Source organism: Tinamus guttatus, unplaced genomic scaffold (genome assembly GCF_059628265.1).
Source record: "Tinamus guttatus ecotype Peru unplaced genomic scaffold, ASM5962826v1 Tinamus_guttatus_pri_ptg000190l, whole genome shotgun sequence".
NCBI lineage: Eukaryota > Metazoa > Chordata > Aves > Tinamiformes > Tinamidae > Tinamus > Tinamus guttatus.
This window is the reverse complement of record NW_028288724.1, coordinates 447,801-464,315: the sequence shown is the minus strand read 5'-3', so window position 1 is coordinate 464,315 and position 16,515 is coordinate 447,801. Positions and strand designations below refer to the sequence as shown.

The following is a 16,515-nucleotide window of genomic DNA, read 5'->3' as shown; positions in this document are numbered from 1 at the left end:
TGCCTGAGAAGCGAAGGTCTCACTTGCATGACTGCAGGGCTACAATAGGTGGGTAGAAGCTCATGAGAAAAGACCAGCAAGGACATTAATGACGGGGAGATGCCATTTCTGTGAAGGGGCAGTTGGGACATAAGGAAATATATCCCATATTCCACAGGATATAGAAGAGGCTGGGTGCTTGTGGGTGGGCATCAGGATGTATGTAAGTCTGATGAGACTTACAGACCAGGGGATCAGGATGAGGAGGTTGATGCAAACTTCAAGAAACTGGGGAAGGTCTTTGCATCCCAGGCTCTAGTTCTTCTGGAGGGACTTCAATGTCTCTAACTTTCAGTGAAATGCAGTAGAGAAGGTTTGTGGAGGACCCTAAGGACAATTTCTTAGCATGGGTGGCAGATAGGACAACAGGACTGATGCTCCATTGAATCTAGTACTCGGAAGCAAGGAAGAACTGAGGAGGGATCTGATTAGCAGTGGAAACTTGGCTGCAATGACCATGAAAGAGTGGAGTGGCAGATCCTGAATGGATTGAGGAAGGACAGTAGCAGCCTGCAGACTTTGGCCTTCAGAGGAGCAGACTTGAGCCTCTTCAGGGGGCCCAACGTGCCCTGGCGATGCTCCTGCTCCCTGCAGCACTCTAGCTGGCTGCCATTGCCCGTCTCCTGACACTCCTTTGTATCTCCCACACACTCGCTCTTCCGCCCTCCTCCCCCTTCACTTCTCCTTCTTCTCTTTCACTTCTCTCCCCCTCCCCTTCTTCTCTCCCCCCTGCCCTCTCTCCTCTCTCCTCTCTCTTCTCCCCTCCCCTCTCAGGCCCCACCACATCCCCCGCCCCTGAGCACTTCTGAACGCTGCACTCTGGTTGGCTGGCAGAGCTGTCACCTCCCCGTTCCAGCCAATAGGAGGGCTGACCTGGGAGCGGTGCCATGGCAACATTGGGCCTTGCCGCCCTGGCAGCAGCTCCACACCCTCCTCCGCGGCGGGAGGGCGCCATCTCGTGGGCGGCAGCGAGGGGTTTCGCGAGGCCTCGGGGCAGCCGGAGCTGCTGTGCCGGGCAGAGCAGGGCCCCGTGCCCGTGCGCTGCCCGGCGGGGCTGGGCTCTGCCACAGGGTCCCCACCAAACTCCTGGCTGCCCTGGAGTCCATGTGCAGTGTGGGGCTGTGAGGGGAACCTGGGTCTGGGCTGCGGGTGCTGGGAGCAGTGGTATGGGGCCCTGCTGTGCCCAGAGACCTCTCCGCAGAGCCTGGCCAGCATCAGCGTGGGCGCCTGAGCACAGCCTGCCTTGGCGATAACTGTGCTGGCCCAGGAACTGCCTGGCACCAGGTGTCTGTTAGGCGAGAGATGGGGAGGGTGCCCTGGCAGGAGGCTGTGCCGCTGAGCAGAGGAAGGCCCTGACTGCAGATGATGCCCTGCTAATGTTTCCTGCTCTGTGAACATGGGCCCAAACCCCATCCTCATCAAAGATACTTCTGTTTGCAGCACAAAACCAACCTGGAAGGGCTGTTTTGGAGCAGTTCTAGACTTGCAGTCCCTGTTCCTACAGTTAGGCAAGACAATCACCTTGCTTGAGTGAGCAGCCCCTTTATCTTCCCATTCCTCTCAGCTCAGTCACAACAAAAGCTAGACTTCTCTGGAGGTCCATCTCTGGGGAGCCGTCTCTGAGACAGCACATCTGCTGGTGACTGGGACATATATGCTGCTATGGGATAGCATTTCTGGAGCACGTGGCATGGCCAGAAAAGCTGGAGAGCAGCATGGAAGATGCAGGTTTCCTGTTGAACCTGAACTGAGCTGAACTGAGTTGTTCCATTCCCTTTGTTGATGGGAAGCACAGAAGCTGCAATGGTGTGTGTCAGTGCCAGGTCGTTGTGTCTGTTCTTCTTATTACTGAATGGGGAGAAGGGAGGGTACAGTCCTATGGGCAGCGCAAGAGGCCCTCTGAATCTCCACTCCAGTGACCGTGGGGATATGGGATCAATTCAAACATGTGCCTCATGTGCAGACAGTTCTGCCAGAGACCCCTGTGCCAGAGTGTGTCCTTCATGTGCCCACAACATCGGAGTAGAGGACAGTGGTCTCTGTCAAGTCTGTGCTTCGTCCTTGGACTGACGATCCTTGTTGTTGGAGGAAGCCTGAGACTGGAGACAGAGTGGGAAGTCCTGTGTCGCAGCTATAACAGAGCCCCTGATGGGAGAGAAGGGTTCAGCAGGAGCTTCCCAGAGAACGAGGGGCTTGTGGGGCTGCAGGAGTAGGGTTTGTCCCTCTGTGCAGGAACGGAGTCTGCAAGTTGCTGCAGTTGGGCTGGCTACAGCAGCCTGATGGGTGAGAGGTTTTGGTAAGAAAACGGTGGGATCAAGACAAGCCTGTGTGCAATTCAACCCTCCTGGGAGGTTTGGGGGTTTCACATGTCATGTCAAATGACCTGAATCTCTCTGCATCAGTGTTCTTGGTCTCATCTGAGCTTCCCCAGCACCAGATAGTCAAGTCATGGGCCTTAAAGAACACCATGACTTCATGTGGGCAACAAGCCCCATTCCTCATGGTTTCTAATCTCTTACAGATGCTTCTGGAAAACACGTCTAAGGAAATACTGGTGTTTATTGCAGTGACTTTCCCAAAATTGCTCTTCTCTCCTGTTCTCTCTCAGTTGCCTGGTAAAGGAAAGGGAAGTCATCCCAGGCATTCAATTTGGAGGAAAGGCATGAGTTCCTTTCTTTCTTACTCTAAAGTGGTATTTCTGGGCCTGTGGGGCTACAGAAAAGAAAGATTAGGACTGCTGTCTGTTCTTTTCCAGTGCATGAAGATCACTTCTCGCTCTCTCTCCTGCCCCTTCACTTGAGCCTTCCTGACAGCTCTCTTATGCTCCTAAGGTAATCCTAGCAGGTCAACATGTCTGCAAATTGTGTTTTTGATCTGATGAGCTGAGATAAAACACAACTGTGCATACACTATCCTTGAGAGGCCTAGCAGGTACCTTCCGCCTAGAACCAAAGAGAGCCTTCTGATGTCTTTCCCGAGAACACAGTAGTGACAAATGAATTGCAAAACTAGAGCATGACCTTTTACAACAGAGCCATGACAAGGTTGCACAATGGCCAATTGACCCCTCAGGAAGGGATCTTCCACACTACCTGCCCAAAGAACTGTGCTTGCCCACAAATCCATAGGGCATAAGGAGGATCTCAGGCAGTAGCACATACCTCTTGTACCCACTTCTCAACTCTATTCACCACTTTCTCCACTGGTGGCATGGCTGTAGTACTGCCCTTCCTCCTGTCCTTCCTTGACTTCTGGGAAGATGTCCTATGGATGGCTGGGAAAATGCTGAAAATAGACATTATGGGGAGGTGTTGTGAGCACAGAGGGACTTTGGTCTCTGTCCTGTCCTCGCAAGATTCTGCAGCACAAGACAGTTCTGTTGGCTGTTGCCATGAATGATGTGGGCTCAGCTGACTGTGTTCACATAAAGAGAGAGCGAGATCACTCCCATCTGAAATGCCCAGAGCTGCAAGATGTGCCCACAGGAATGCTCTGTGTGATGGGTACCAGCTCTCTCTTGATGCAGCAAGGAGAAGAGCAGGATTCATTACAGATGGAGCCTCTAAGGGACACACATACCCCGTCCTGGCAAATGTATTGAACGCTGTCTGACAGTGCCAGCTACTGCATGGGATCAAAAACTCTCAGAGCTGCTTTGAACCTGCTGTGCAGAGGAAGCATCTCACAAGCACACGGCTACAGGGTCGCCCTCATCCATTCCTCCAAGTGTCTCGCCTGCCATGAGTGGCTTCCCTTTCTGGTTTCCTGCCCTGTTCTTTTGGCATATTTGTATTGCAATTCTGGGTGCTGGGTTGCTTTTTTATTTGAGAGGAGGCGCTTGGCAGGAAGATTTCCTGAAGGCAGAAGAGTAGAAAACCCTTCAGGACGGCATGAAGAGCTCTTGCTCAGAAAGCGTGCGGGCTCTTTCGCTTAAGTCCTGCCGTTATGGCGGCCCTGCCAGAGGCTTCCTGTGCCCAGCACAGCGCCAAGGCTGGCAGAGGGACTCATGCAGCAGCTCCTGAGGCCTGCACAGCTCTGCCCTGGTGCCCTGGCTCAGGGGAGCACTCCGACACCTTGGCCAGGCTCCCAGCTAGCTGCTGCCCAAAAGCAGCACAGAGCAGCAGCAAGGGCCAGCTGCCAGAGCAGCCCCAGCTCTCCGTGTGCTGCCTTGCAGCAGGGGCAATACCTGGAGGCTGCAGCTGGAGCTCTCCCACTCCTGCTGCCTTTCGGCTTCAATTGCCTCGGCGCGTCGAGCGGGCACGGGTGCCACCACCCAGGAACCCGGGCCAAATGAGCACAGACACCAATATGGTGGATGCAGCAAATGGCGTTTATTGCAGGTACATCCAAACTTATATAGGGCACCTGTGTGCGGAGGCACGCCCCATAGCCAATAGAGTTAACATCGCCTTATACGGGCACATGCCCATCTCCCCTATTCTTTTTGCACAGCACGAGATCTTCCGACCGCCGTACCCTACACACTCCATTGGTTCAGGCCTGCTGCAGATATCCGGGCCATCGGTGCCCAGCACCTGGAAGAGAGCAGGAGACGTTGGCGGGGACGATCACAGCAGCAGCGCTGGCTCTGGCCCGGGGCCTCATGTCCCCTGCGTGCGCAGGGCAGGCAGTGCACAGAGCCAGGGGACAGGCGCAGGCAGACGCCCCTGAGGGCTTGGCTGCTCCTGGCCCACGGGCCACTCTGCCCCAGCACCCAGGCCCGCGCAAGCTCCCTGGTACCTCTGCCAGGAGCCCTGGGGCTGCTCTCGCAAAGTCAAGCCCTGGCCGTCCCCGTGCAGCCTCTGCCTGCACGGCTGCAGCTGCTGCTGGAGCTGAGCTGCTCCATGGGCTTGGGCCAGGCCCCTGCAGCCATCCTGCTGCTGCCCAGAGCCTGCAAGAGAGAAGGAGGCATTTGTAGGGCAGATCCCCACGGAAGCAAGCTCCGGCCCCATGATCTCTCTCGCTGCCGAGGCCGGGGCAGGCCTTGCCCAGCGTAGGCAGTGCTGTCTGCCTGCAGCAGCCTCTCTCCCACCAGCTGTCCCCCTTCCTGCACACCACAAATCTGTGGCCCCAGCAGCCATGGGAACGGTTACCTGGCTGCTGCTGTCATGGCTCTTCCATTCCACGGGCTCCTCTTGGGGACTGCAGTCGGCCAGGCTGGTGGTGGTACCCAGAGCCTGGAGAGAGCAGGAGGCATTGGTGAGGATGGTCACAGCACTGGCGCTGTCTTGGGGGTCTCGTGTTCTCTCACGGTGTGGGGCAGGTGGTGCAGAGCCCTGGCAAGGCTATTGCTTGCCCAACCTTGGCCCCCTCCCAGCAGCAGTCCCTTTTTCCACTCTGCACAAGACTGTGCTCGCTGCAGCCTTGGAAAAGGGTCCCCCTGTAGGGGTCCTCCTGGAGATGCTCCAGTCCTGGAGCCACTGGGAGACGGAGCCCTGGGAAGCATCAGTGTTCCTGTGGCAATAACTGCCCCTCTGGGATGTTCAACTCCTCTCAACGCCGCAGACCAGCCAACCGGGCAGCTGGCATTCCTTTCAGCCAGGACTGTCCATGTGCTTCAACAGGTCATGGCAGGCTAATGGAATTGCATTCTCTTGGGAATTCCACAACGTGACAGGGAGCACCGGAGAAATGAAGAATTTGCCGTAAGAAGGGACACTAGCAACTGCTCGGTCTCACTGAGCCTTTTCAGAAAGTCTTGGTAAATTCTCATTTTTACAGTTACCCCTTGAATTTCAGGCATGCCAATGTTCTTCAGTACAAAGGCAACACTTTTGCCACTTCCAGGCTCGATGGCAGGACAAGGAGAGGAGGAAGGGGGCTAGTTGCCATGATGGGTGGCCCATGTCACAGGACTTGGGCCAAGTTCTGCCCATTCCACACTGGGAAAGATTACACAGGGCCATGTCACATGAAAGAAAGAAGAGAAAAAAGAAAAGAAAAAAAGCATTGCACTATACCTGTCCTGGTCCTCCAGTCCATCCCAGCACCCTCTGAAGTGCAGAGAACATCCCTGCTTTTGGTCTTAGAGGCCCATCTCTGACAAGTGCCAGCATGGGAAGTTGCTGTGCCAGAGAAATGTGGAGTCCTTGGAGAAGGAAGACCCACTCCAAACACAACGCAGAGCTCCTGCTGCCCCACACCTATCACCCACGTCCACGACAGCTGCAGTGTTCACAGGGACAACCAGCAATCACAGCTAAACGGGCCTCTGATAGGTTTTCACACACATTAGGGTTCTGGTCTCCATTTCAAGCTGTACAGCTGACTGTGACCTACTTTCAAGGTAGGAGGAGTAGGGAAAAACCAGCATGAATGCTACTATTTGCCGTTACAGAGACACAGCTGTAGCCAGCTATGAAATCAAATTAGGGAGAGATGCAGCATAATGATAATTGCCATGACGATGTCCTGAAATTGTTTTTAGAAGCTGGTGCCGGAAATCTGGAGCTCTAACACTCACTGCAAAACAAGAGTTATGCCCCTAGTAAACCCCATTCTGACTAGGACTCAGCACTGAGGTGGGCTCTGCCTTGAGGCTACAACCTTAACTTGCACCCCCAGCAGAGATTTGGAGCTCAAACAGAGCTATTAAGGCATGGGGATCCCACCACGTGGCATCCACACCGTGACTCTGAGCTCAAAGGCTGCTCTGCCTGTCTGGAGGAACAAACAGGAGGCAACAGTTGGGGTCCTGCACAAAAAGCACTGCTGGGCTAAGGAAAAGTCCAAGGCTTCCTTTGCAGCACAGGCATCTCTAGCAGCTTTTCCAGAGCCCAGCAGGAGCTGCAAGCCCCCTCAGCCTCCTTCACACAGGTCTCGTAGCCTTCCAGGTGCAGCTCTCATGCAGCAATCCCCTCGCTAGGGTCACTGCCAAGGCATTTTCACCCAGCGAGAGGATAGTGCTGTGCAGCGGGAGGAAGCACTCACCACTGAGCCCACCAAAACATCCAGCAGCTCCTTGGCAGCCACCACAACGCTCTTTGGGCTGCTCCAACCAATGGCTCCTTCCCTTGACAGTTCCCTCCTCCACAAAACCTGCAGGACCTGCCATGGCCAGCCTGCAGACGGCCTTTAGACCTTGTGACTGCAGCTCCCCAGGGTCTGGGGTGGATGGGATATGAGCAGGACAAGAGGTAGCAGGCAAAGAGAGCTCAACATCTCCTAACAGGAATGGCTCTGAACAGAGTGAGCAATTGCTGTCCCAGCTGCTTTGGGCCACTTAGCTCTGTGCAAGATGTAAAAATATAACTTTCTAAATGCTGTGGGCCTGAATATGATTTTTTTTTAATGTGAGTAGAAATGAAGCAAAAAATCAAGTAGGTGCTTGTCCCTGAGCAGCCACTCAAGGGTAATTGTGCTCTTGAAGTGTCTCTGATAAGCCGTGTTTGCTCATGGCTGCATGCACAAGGAGCCTATTCAGGCAGCTGTCCACTCTGTAGAGCTCCCATGGGCCTGACCTGGAGGTAGGAGTGGGTGGAGGGGTAGAACCACCCAAATACCTGGATTCTCTCCAGCACCTGACAGTGGTTAGAGCTGGCAGGGGGGCAGAAGCAGCCCCTTCCATACAGGAGTCCTGCCTGGGCAATGGTTAGAGCTGGCAGGGGGCAGAGGCAGCCCCTTCCATACAGGAGTCCTGACTGGACAGAGGGCTGAGAGCTGCCCAAGGATGGGTCCAATCCAGACATGACCTGGGCAAAGCTTGCCAGACACACACAGTTTAATGGTGAATGATATATCAAATGTCCTCTGCCTGCTTTGGATTTCTCTCAGAGAGTCTTGGCCTCTCTTGGGCAAATATTCCCCCATTACAGCAATGCATACACTTCATTCATTATTTTCACGGTAACTTCAGAGTGCGAGTAATGTCACAGCTTTTTTAAGTACAAAAAATAATTCAGTGCTTTTTTTTAAATTCAGTTTTGCAGTAGTAATGCACAAAGCAGAAACAGGCAAAAAGAAAATATTCCCCCTGACAGCTTCCTGTCTGGACTGTGTCCAAAGCAAATATTGAAGTCAGCACTGGGTGGCTTAAGTATTTTCATAAGTGATACATAACAGCTCCCTGTGCTATGGCAAGACTCCAATAAAGATAAGAGCAAACATCCATCCTGTAAGAGGTAATCTTGGAAAATGACCTGGAGTGTTTCACCAAAGAATCTGACTGTTCTCACGAATCATGCCTCAGTGCCTCTCATTTATCTCTTCTCACTTGGAGAAACTTAGACAAAGTCTGCCTGAAGTCGTGACAGAGACTGTATCATGATGAGAACAAAACCAGTGTGACACTGGGGTTCCCTGTAATTGGGGAACTGCCACTTTCCCCCTGAAGTGATCCAACTGTAAAGCACAATCAAGAAAAACTTGGCTACACAGAGAAGGCAGCTCTCAGCCCACAAGCCGTCGTGTTTGGAGGGTGCAATGGGCTCAGCCTGACAGAGGGCCCCTGGGACAGGCAACTGTTTCCAAGCAGCAACCTCTGCCTTCTTGCCCATCAGGACCAAGTTGGCTGGGGGAGGAGAGTTGAATGACAGTGGAGAGTGAGAAATCCAAGGTGATCTATCCATGCGCCTCATTGGTTACCTTTCAAAATGCGTAGGAGAAGATCTTTCTCCTGACCTGAAAGTGGTCAAAGCTTTTGCTAAGATTTTTTTTTAAGTTAATATCTCTTCAAAATCAATGAACTTGACCGAAGTGCTATCAATGTCCTTTCCATCTCCCCTAGTGTGGCATGTTGGACAGCATTACTACCGAACGTGGAGCTTGCTTGGAGGGTGAGGAAGGCTATGGAGTTTCATGGTAGCCCATTCGCCTAAAGGGCTCTCTTGACTCTAACACAAAACTAGAAGTATCAGCATTTGAAGAACATAATGGCTCTTCCACTTTTTAGGTTCATGCCATATCATGGCCAAGGTGAAACACCTGTAAATAGCCAGGAAGTTCTTGGCTAGTCTATGTGTGTTTCATTTATCTGAAACCTTGATTTCTTCTCTGTAACTCAAGTTTCCAGATCCTTGTTTTCCGCTTTATTCACTTAGTAACTGAACAGAGACATGTGGTGAAGATGTTTCTGCGCTCCCAGGCTGGTCAGTGATACATTTCCTTGCAGTAGGTCAGCCAGCAACTCCTGGTGCCCCATGGTCTTTGGTGCTGCTGCTGATTGGACACACTCACAAAAGCTTCTGCCTGATTAGCAGAAGTGCACTTGCTATTTCTGAAAGGCAGTGGAGAAGCACCTGATCTTGTAAAGTTTTTTTTTTCTCTTTAAGTTAATATCATCAGTGCCCCTGAGCATGAGATGCAGGCAGGGAACATACTTTAATGCCCTGCAAGTATGCCAGCTCAGGAGGGGAAAGGGGACCAGGACACCTGATTCCCTGCTCTGCTCTGGCTAGGAGGGAAGGATCATGGATAAATGCCTCCTGTTCCTTACGTCAGAGATTCCCAACTCTGATAGGCAAGGTGAACCACTGCCTAATCTCTGACCACCTCCCTGACCCATACAGGCCCCCGTGCCAGGGAGAGCAAGCCAGGCATGTGGGGACTGCTCTCCCATCCTGTGCTGACTGCAAGACTGTCTTCCTCTGCCAGCTCTAGCCTCTGTCAGGCAGTAGAGGGAACCCAGGCGTTTGGGGGTTTGGTGTTTGGGTGGCTGTATTCCACCTCATGGACAATCCTCTGGGTCCTCCAGAGAGGAGGCCAGCTCCCGGAATAGAATTTTTATGCACAAAGCCCTGGGCAAACATAGCTTATCAGAGACACTTCACAATTATCCTTGAGTGGCTGCTCAGGAACAAGCACCTGCTTCATCTCATGCCCTCTGAAGAGCCACATTCTCCTTGAGGACAACACCTGCCTTTGCTGTGACAACATGGCCTTTGCTACGGACCAGGGCATTGAAAGGTCACTCCCTGGGGAAGAGACAGTGGCTTCTCTGAGTCCCATGAAGGGAAGAGACAGCTGCTGGAAGCCTAGCTGGGGATGGGCCACTGAGACCCATTGGACATGAACAGCTCTGGAGAGCAGGACTGAGGCATCTGGGAGGGCATGGTCCCTCAGGCAGCAACAGGGCCAGGGCAGGCGCAGTTTCCCTCTGATCCATGCTCTGCTTTGGGGAGGCTGCAGCTGGAGTCTGGGATGAGTTTGAGCCCCAGTGTCATGGAGGTTGGAGGAGCTGGAGCTGGGCACTGAACTCACCCCTAGCAGTTTCCCCAAGTGCAACCACCCCTCCTCTCGTAATGTCTACCACTCACCGTTGCTCATCTTTTACATTGTGTCCCAGTACATGCACTGGGTTCCTGGCAGACTGGGTGAATCTGTCTTTGTGGGGCTGTCAGGGGGAATCATGTTGGGGCAGGAGGTCCTCCCTGCAGGGTGTCCAGCTTTCATGGGGGTGCTGCCACTCGCCACCCTCTGGACGCCTGTGTCCTTCTCTGAGGAGCTGCCAAGTGCAGGATGGAGGCAGGAGGACCGATGCCAGGGGAGGGCAGGTTGCCAGGGCCAAGATTGACTTTGCCCTGGGGCTCCTGGAATGGGGAAGTTCTGGGAGGGATAAATTTGCTCCTCACCCTTAGCAGCCGCATTCAGGAATCACCAGGCCTTGGAGGAAGATGAAGGTTGCAGTGCTCAGCGTGGCTGTGCTTCTTGCCATCCTATACCACCCAGCAGATGCACTGGTGAGCTCTAATGCGAGGGTGATGGGCTTGATGCTGGAGGTGACTGCAGGGGCAGAGCTTTCCTGTGTCTGTGTGGGGCAGATGGAGTCACAGCTGCTGCCACAGGGACCTGCAGGAACCCTTCTGTGAGGGTAGAGCTGAGATGAGCTAAGCAGAGATGAGCAGAGGGGAATAATTGTGGCTGGGGCCCTGCCCAGGAGTTGTGGATTTGGGCTGTTGGGTGCCCCCTGACTGTAAGACACTGTGTCCTCCCAGCCAACTGCGGCCCAGATCAGTGAGGGACATGGACCTATCCCTGCACTGCTGGGTCCTTCTTACACCCTGACCCTCACCTCTTACCCTCCAGGAAGTGGGACCACTACGCACGGACGGAGGAGATGTGGACTTGGATGTGAAGTCTCCGGTAAGTGCTCCGATGGCTCCCAGGTCCCAGTCAGGAGCCTCAGGATCCCCCTCTAGAGACATTACCCCGTAGAGGCCTTCAAGACACCTCCTGCATGGGACACCAGGAATCTCTTTGCTCCAGACCACCTCACCACCTCTTCTTGGTGTCCTTCAGCTCCCTTGTCCTTGATCTGTCTCCTTCTCCTTCCCTGGTGTTCCCCAAACTCCTCTTTTTGGTCTCCCCCAGGCATCTCTTTCCGGGCTGCCCCAGGCCTGCACCTTTCACACCACCAGTGTTCACCAAATCTGTCCAGTCCCCCAGTCCCCGATTTCGGTTTCTGCCAAACTGTCCCCGGTCCTGACAGCTCTGTTGTGCCTACCACAGAAACAGGGCTGTGGGTGTCGGCTGCTGGACACCCCCAATTCAGCAGACACAATGTTGTCCACATCCTCCCAGACACCTGTGTCCCAGAGCAGTGTGGGGTGTGGACCCACCCCTGCACTACTGGGTTCGTCTTGTACCCTGAAACTTTTCTTACCCCTCCAGGATGTGGGGGCAGTTGACCTGGGAGACAGGGCTGCTCTGGAGCTCCTCCGTGCGGTAAGTGCCCACATGGCTCCCCAGGTTCCCATGTGGGCTCTGGCATCCCAAAGAGCCTGGAGGTTCCTTGCCAGAGACCTCATGGGAGCCCTGGGTGGGGATGGGGAACAGAGTAGGGGTTTCTCACCACCCTTACTGCTGTTGTCTCTGGTGTGGACTGAATTGCTATGGGTGAGTATCAACCTCTCTGGCTGTGCCTCTCTCCTTCCCACACATGGGCTCCTGGTAGCATCTCCGCTGCACCCAACAGCCCCAGGAAATGTAGTTGTGTCCCTCCCACAGACACCCCAGGATCATTAACCTGGTAAATGTGGTCAGGCCTGTCCCCTCTGCCCCCTTTGTGGGAAGGTGCCCCAAAATCCTGTGCTGGCTCCCAAGAACTCTCTGTGAGGGTGGCCAGAAATCTCTTCCCTCTGGAGCTCCCCATCCTCCGTTTACCATCTCCTCATGATCCTTTGCTCTTGATCTCCCTCCATCCAGCATCCCCAGATCTCCTGCCTTCACTCTTTTCCAATCAGCTCTTTTCACTCCACCCCCACCACAGTTCTCTGCCTTCCATCCCACCCAGGCCTTACCTTGTGCTGCCATTTCTTTGACGCAGCTTACTAAATCCCATCTACCCAGGCCTGCAGCATTCTTGCTGTGGCTTCCCCCACACCTTTGCCCTCAGCCCATCCTAGTCACCCTTCTTGCCCTCCCTAAGTCCCTCCCATCTGAATCGCAGTCCCTTCCCTACTGTCTCCCCAGTCCTGTTCCTTTAGCACCTCCAAATCCAGGCTCCACCATCACCATTCCCTTCCCTTTAGGACCCCGCATAGCCACATCCCTTTCTCTAGGGGTTGCCAGATACCCTGCCTTTGGGCCTCCAAATCTCATCCCCATCGCTATTGCTGCTTTTCTTTTCAACAAGACACAAGGGTCCAGGTGGACATTGCAAGCAATAGGCTTGGCAAGGCAGGGAGTTCCTATTCCCAATTAGAACATGGGGGAGCCTTTGGTCCAGGCACAATGGGGAAGATACTCCAACCCAATGTAGACTGACATGGGCTTCTTCTTGCCTAGTCCGTGAGAGATGCTGCTCTGCCAGCAGGTGGAGATGTTGCTGCTGTGCCAGTAAGTAATGGGGCGCACTTGAGGGGCAGCTGGTGTGGGGAACTGGAGGGGCCTTGAGGACAGACCCGTGTCCCTCATTGTCCCCTTTTCTGCTGCAGGCTGAAGACGCGCGAGAGAAGAGGGCTCTGGTAGGTACCACAACAGGAGCAGGCCCCAGCCCAGCCCTTCCACTAGACTGCTAGGTCACTCCAATGTCCACAATGTGTTCCCCATTGACCCCACTGCACCCCAGAATTGCCATGCGTGTGTCCTACAGCTTTCCCAGGGCCCCCTTCCTCATTGCCCCTGCTGCTGTCCCCGGTCTCCCGGTACAACCCAGCCCATCCCAGTGTGTCCCTAACATTCCCTTTCTCCACAGCCTCTGGATGCCAAGTTGGCACTTGCTGCAGCCCGTGAGGCCTAGGTGAGCAGCTTTGGGGTATACCCAGACCTACAAGGAATCCTTGACCTTGGGGGATCCCAGGACCACCTGTAGTAGGGAGGACGTGGGTTGGGGTGGGAGGACAGAGTGACCTGTCCCAGGGTGACTTGTGCAAAACCATCCCCACCCCTTCCTCTGCGCTCAGTGGGACCGCACAGACCCCCAGAGTCACAGTGCTGCCTGGGATCTGGGCTCTGAGAACTGTTTGGATCCCAAGGGTCACTGTAAGGATAGGGCAGGGCTCAGAGATCTGTACAGACCTCCAGGGTCCATGTATGGACCATCAAAGGCTCTGGGTTTTGAATGGAGCCAGGAGAGCTCAGCCCTGCCCTGAGGCCTACAGGGGATCCAATTCCCCCTCTTTCCCCTCGGCATTTCAGAGCATCCTAGTAGGATGGTGACCTCTCTCTTCTCCCAGCAGACTTTGGAGTCACATTCTGTGCCCTGTCCTTGAAGACTGGCACTGTGGATGACCCCTCTCCTGTCCCCCTCCAGTGCTTTGAGCAGATCATTGTCCCTGGACCTCAAAATCAAATCCTTGAGATTTCTGGGCCATTTTCCCCAAATGATCAATAAATGCATTAGCAAAATTGTCCTTCACGTGTGTGTTTTTATGTGTGTGTGTCCCTGTATTGGAGATGCATAATCTGAGAGACTGAAGAAGGTGCAGAAATATGAAGAGCATGGAACTGGTGGTTGGAGCCTGTATATGGACAGGTGAAAAGGCTAGAAAGGGAGTGTGCACATCTCCCCTTGAGAGTTCTGAGAAAGGGAGGGAAGCTTGAAGATCTGCACTTCCAAACTGGATTCCTCTGCACTCAGCAGAAAGCAGCAGCAGGTTTCTTTTTAAGGTGTGCAGTAAGTGTGATCATGCTCCAATTGAAAGAGCTGGAAACACCAGACAGTTGGGACAAGGCTAATAGACAGATCAGCTCTCCTCACTATGCACCAAATGTCAGTGAACCCTTTCCTCAGCAAAAGTATTTCTAGCTTTGAGGAACACTCCCCAGGGGTAACAAGGATATCTAAAAGAAAAAAAATACATATATATATATATTTAAAAAAAACCCTAAAACTTTCTCCCTCAAAACCTCATTTTTTTGAACTGGGGATGAAGATGTTGAAAAGATCTTTTGCATGAGCAGTGGATTTCACCTGACAGAAATGCTGAATGTCAGAGCTAGTCCAGGCCACCCCCTCCTTCTCTCCACTGTACAGCAGGACCAATCGCTCTGCAGTCCGTGGGCAGAGCCCAGGGCTCCTTACAGTCCTCTCAGCCACTGCAGAGCTGAGGCAGTAGTGACCTCACAATCAACACCCAAGCACCTGTCTCCTGCTGGCCTATCAGGGGCTGTGGGGGACCTCACAACCAACATGCAAGTGCTGTGCCTGCTGCTGCCCTGTGAGGTACTGAGGGAGCAGTGACCTCAGAGTTGGCATTCTGGCCATGTGCCTGCTGCTGGCTTATCAGCTACTCCATCAAGAATGATCTCAAAAGCACATGTCCCACCCATAGAGTCATAGGATCATACAATCATGGTTGGAAAAACCCTTCAATATCATCGAGCCCAACCATAAGACATTCAACACCAGGCCTGTTAAACCATGTCCCTAAATAAGTGTCTCATCTACATGTTCCTTGAACTTTGCTAGGGACGGTGAGTCCACTACTTCCTTGGGAAGCCTGTTCCAATGCTTGACTACGTTTGCCATGTATCATTTTCTCCTGACATCTAATCTGAACCTCCCCTGGCACAACTTGAGGCCATTTCCTCTTGTCCTGTTTTTGGTAGTTATTTTGGAAGAGAGATTGACCCCCACCTAGAACTACCTCCTTTTAGGTAGTTGTAGAGAGCGGTAAGGTCTCCCCTGTGCCTCCTCCAGACTAAATAACCTCAGCTCCTGCAGCCGCTCCTCATGAGGTCTGTGCTCCAAACCCCTTCACCAGCTTTGTTGCCCTTCTTGGGACACACTCCAGTGCCTCCATGTCGTTCTTGTAGTGAGGGGGCCCAAAACTGAACACCTGCTCCTAGCCTATCAGCTGCCGCAGCAGGAATGACTTCAAAAGCACGTCCCACCATATCCTGCAGTGGGCCTATCAGGCACTCAGGCAGCAGTGACCTCACAACCAGTCTCTAAGCCATGAGCCTGCTGGAAAAGTGAAAGAGTTAAATACAGTATGCACTGGAGAAGATAATGACAGCATTCCATGGAAGGGGAGCAAAATAAAATAATGTGGAGAAAAAAAAAAGAGTAACTAGTGTTTGAAGCATCTAATAAGATGCCCAAGCATTTCTCAATTAAAAAAAAAAAAAAAAAAAAAACTAATTCTGTTAAAAAAGTAAAATACATAACCATACATGAAAGGCTAATGTTGTGGAAATGTGTGAAGGTGTGCTGCAGCAGCAGGTGAGGTGATGAGAAACTGCATTGCACTTCTGGGACCTGCACCCAGAACCCATGAGTGCAAAGGCAACAGGAGCTGCCCCCGCAGCCCCTTCCCTGGGAGCAGGTCCTGGAGCTGCCACAGTGGCTACATGCAGTGACACTGCTTGGGGAACCAGGGCCAGAGAGAAACCACCGTCTTTCTGGTTCGATTGCTGCTGCAGGGAGAGTGCGGCGCAGGCTGCCGAGGTCACGTGGGCTGTGGTTTCTGCACCTGCAGGCGAGGCTTTGATCTGCCAATCCGCCCCAGCAAGGGAATAACGGGCTCTTGGGTGAACACCCTGAGAGCTGGGGGGCTCTGAATGCCTGGGCTGCCCTGTCTGCTGTCAGAGGAGTGAAGTGCCCCAGCTGCCTGCTCCTGACCAAGGCACCAGCACCAGGCTGTCCGACAAGCGGTGGACGAGACTGCACTCATGGGACGTGTCTCTGGCCATAGCAAAGAGACCTTTCATTGCTGCTGCTCCCAGCATAGCGGGACTGTAGCAGGATTAGGGGCTGTTCCTCTTTCCTTCCCTTCCTGACACAGCCCATCCCAGGGACAATCCCAGCTCCAGAATTCTCATTGTGTGGGGAAAGCTGGACACTCGCACCTTGGGCACTCGGGCAAACACAGCAGGTGAGATCCCAAAGTTCCCAGTCACCCAACTGGAATACAAAGTGCGACAGACCCACTTCCCTCCATGGTCTGCCCTGTCCCACTGAGATAGGCCCCATGATGATGCCCCAGAGCAGTAACCATGACATCCACAGTGGAGCCATGCCACATATATGGTCATGAACAGCGTTGGAGAAGTTCATTGGAGGGCTGGGCTGTGTCAGAAGGGAGATAATCTCCA

At 53.4% G+C, this 16,515-nt stretch overlaps 1 long non-coding RNA gene and 1 pseudogene across 1 annotated transcript; both read left to right on the top strand.

The window, feature by feature from the left end:
• Positions 1-16,515, top strand: part of LOC104581145 (coiled-coil domain-containing protein 81-like) — a 272,002-nt pseudogene that overhangs the window by 40,055 nt on the left and 215,432 nt on the right.
• On the top strand, positions 12,912-13,741 carry LOC148594878 (uncharacterized). The gene is made up of 3 exons (XR_015913299.1): positions 12,912-12,941; positions 13,172-13,216; positions 13,656-13,741. It is a non-coding gene; the product is annotated as an uncharacterized LOC148594878 (long non-coding RNA).